Source organism: Nannospalax galili, unplaced genomic scaffold (genome assembly GCF_000622305.1).
Source record: "Nannospalax galili isolate Female #2095 unplaced genomic scaffold, S.galili_v1.0 scaffold44, whole genome shotgun sequence".
Classification (NCBI taxonomy): domain Eukaryota; kingdom Metazoa; phylum Chordata; class Mammalia; order Rodentia; family Spalacidae; genus Nannospalax; species Nannospalax galili.
In genome coordinates, this window is record NW_008355789.1 from 3,422,666 (window position 1) to 3,426,231 (window position 3,566).

Below are 3,566 nucleotides of genomic sequence, written 5' to 3' on the forward strand. Positions count from 1 at the left end.
CCCAGCCCTCCAGGCTATTGCCATCTAATTGGCGCTGTAACTGTGTCTTTAAGAGACCATTCCATTGTTCTATCAAGCCAGCTGCTTCAGGATGGTGGGGAACATGGTAAGACCAATGGATTCCATGACCATGGGCCCACTGCCGCACTTCTTTGGCTGTGAAGTGAGTTCCCTGGTCAGAAGCACTGCTGTGTGGAATACCATGACGGTGGATAAGGCATTCTGTAATTCCCTGGATAGTAGTTTTGGCAGAAGCATTACATGCAGGAAAGGCAAATCCATAACCAGAATAAGTGTCTATTCCTGTAAGGACAAAACGCTGTCCCCTCCAAGATGGAAGTGGTCCAATGTAGTCAACCTGCCACCAGGTTGCAGGCTGGTCACCACGGGGAACAGTGCCATATCAGGGGCTCAGTGTTGGTCTCTGCTGTTGGCAGATCTGGCACTCAGCAGCAGCTGTAGCCAGGTCCGCTTTCGTGAGTGGGAGTCCACGCTGTCGAGCCCTCAACTGGAAAACAGGGCTGATAATGGTAGTGCCCCTTGGTCAGGTCATAGTGATCATGTTACCTGTGTGCCTGAAGCTTCTCTGCGGCTTCTGCGAGCCCATCCCTGGCTGTGCTGATGAAGGCTCTGCATGGGAGATGCCTTCTACTTTCCTCTCTCACCCAGCCCTCTTCCTCTTCCAGCGGCCTCAGCTGAGCCTTCTTACGGGTCCCCTCATCTGCCTTCTCAGAAAGGAAGCACAAAGACTCCTCTGTCCCCCCAGTTAGTCGTTCTTAGGTACACACATGCAGAAAGTTACTTCCTCAGAATCTGCCCTTTTTTTTCCTGGCAGATTCAATCATTTTTTTACACTTTGTCAGCAACTCTGTGTGTCACTTTCTTGGTAGTTACTAGTTGCAATTATGCATGATTTCTTTAATTGTTTGATTAATATCGATCTTTTCAGGCTGGTTAAGAGTAATTGCTGCTCTTGTAGAGGGCCAGAGTTCAAGTCCTATCACTCATATTAGGTGGCTCACAACCACCTGAAACTCCAGCTCCAAGGGATCCAATGCCTCTTCCTGGCCTCTGTGGGAACCTATATGCATATGTACATACACACAGACATCAAAATAAAATATTTAAAAAATAATAATGATATTTTCCACTAGGTCACAGCGTCCCCGGGGAGTGACTGTCTCCACTGACTGTTGCATCCCCATCTAGGACACAATGGGTGAATGACTGAATGATCAAATGAATGAGTGAATGAACACATATCTGCATGCCGGGCACTGTGCCAGGAGTGGGCGATGCAAAGACAAATCACGAGATGTCTGTTCCCTCAGGGACCTCGGAGCTATAGGACATGGAAATATGTGATTTCAAGAGATCTGTGTGGATCCTTTGAAGAACTGTTTGAAGGGGAGACAGTAAATATGGAACAGAATAAAAACCAGCCACACCAATGTCAAAGAAAACTGACTTGTGGACATAGTGTGACTGTACATGTATGCACACAAGCATGTATTCATAGACATATAAGCTTAAGTTGGCAACACATTCTCGAGCACCACTTCAGATCCTAGGGAGCACTCTTTTATGCACATGTGCCCAAACAGGCATATCACCCTCTGCTCACAAGCGTGCTCCACACTTGACCTCCTGCATATGCTTACAAAAATACACATAAATGCATGCATGAACTGAAGCTGATATTGTTCTGTTTTGTTTTATTTTATTCACAGGTGAGACAGGAGTCTCAGTGTTTCTAGACTGGGTCCATGCAGGAGCAGATTCCCAAGGCAGGTTTATCCTATAACCAGTATCAAATGTCCAGTCCTAAGGTGGAGGGGCCTTCTAGGCTGACAGGAGTCTAGGCTCAGACCTAGCAGGGCTGCAGCCCCTGTAGAAATGCACTGCTTGCCACTAATGTAAGTGACCTATTCGCACTATTTGGTTCTGGGTCTGGCAGTTAAGACTGTGTGGCTCTGGGTCCTCCTGACTTAGAGGTTGAGTCTATGGCAGATGGATTGGTCTAAATCCTCATCCCTGGGGAAGGAGATAGCCAAGCTCATTCATGCTGTTCCTTTCCCTGCCCTCCTGTGGTCTGCTGTTCTCTTTCAGGCACTTGAGTAATTTTGGGATCCTCAAGGTTGTTGTCATTGGAGAGATTATAGCCTGGTGGGCAGACAGACCATCAGGTGTCCAGGCACATTCCCAAAGGGCTTTAGATGGGGCATCCTGACTGAATGTCCAGTGGGAGGGATTAAAAAGAATAATAACCAAATATCATTACTACCTTTCACCTACAGCTCTGGACAGTGAAGGAATCTGTCTCCCACATGTTCCAAGTCTTCCCGTGACTCTGTCATGATCCCTGGGATACTTACTGGTGGAGTACAAAGCCTAGAGTGGGCAGCATGCCAGCTTACTCTCCACATCCCTGCTGCATGAGGCAGTCAGGTAAGACAGATACTTGTGGTGTTCTGATGCTGTGGTTCAACAGATGAAGTGTTCCCTATTGGCTCTTATGTTTGATCACTTGGTTGCCAGCTGGTGGTGCTATTTTGAGAGGTTGTGAAACCTCCAGAGAGTAGACACTTGAAGAAAGAAGGTCACTGAGAATGAGCCTTGAGGTTTTATGGCCCAGTCTCCTTTCCTGTCTACTCTCTCTTTCCTGTTCCACTGAGCTATGAGGAGGTGAGGGTATTTTAGCCTCAGAACCCACTGCCATGAAACCTTGTGCCGCTGTGCCCTCCCCATAACGGACTGTCTCCCCTCTGACTGTGAGCCAAATAAAGCCTTCCTTCCTTCCATTGCTCTGTCAGGAATTTGTCTCAGGGTGAGAAAAGTAACTAATGTGATCTGCTAGAGGCAGCAAAGGGTGACCTCCAGTGGGGAAGTGGTCATGCTTCCCACCCGTGCCTGCTTTGTAAACTTTCCTTGGGTCCAAAGGGAAAGCACACAGATACACACTTTAGCCTTCCATAAGGACTCCGCCCCACCACACAGCCAGGGCCCACTCATAACTTTGTTCTCGGGTACTATACTCTGCCATTTGGTGAACTATCCTCTTCTCTGTTGTCTACAAAGACACCGTAAATGTTGAGAGTTTAGAAACCTGGTGTGGCGGCTGTTTCCCCACACATCTCTTTACTTGGCTCAGCCCTCCACGTCAACACCTCTCCACACAAGTACTTCTCAGCATGTTGTTCATGCCACCCTCACCTCTAGCCACAGTCATTGGATTGTTTGTTGCTCCTTACAGCCAGCCATTCACCATGCCTCATGAATTCTTTAATGTCCTGATCTCTTCCACTCCAGGACTCTAAGTCATCCCTAACTCTCATTTCTGCCTGACAAGTCATTCTCCTCCGTTTGCAATTCAGAAAATCCCTTATTCATGTCATGAAGCCCAGGTCATAATGAGGTTATAATGCCAACCTCATCTCACTGGCATACTCTGACTGTCCTAGCCTCCCCGTCCCAACACACAACAGGAGATATGGGGATTTGTTCCAGTACTCCCCTCATCCAAGCCCTTTCTACAAAATCACATAGTATTGACACGTAACCCCTGC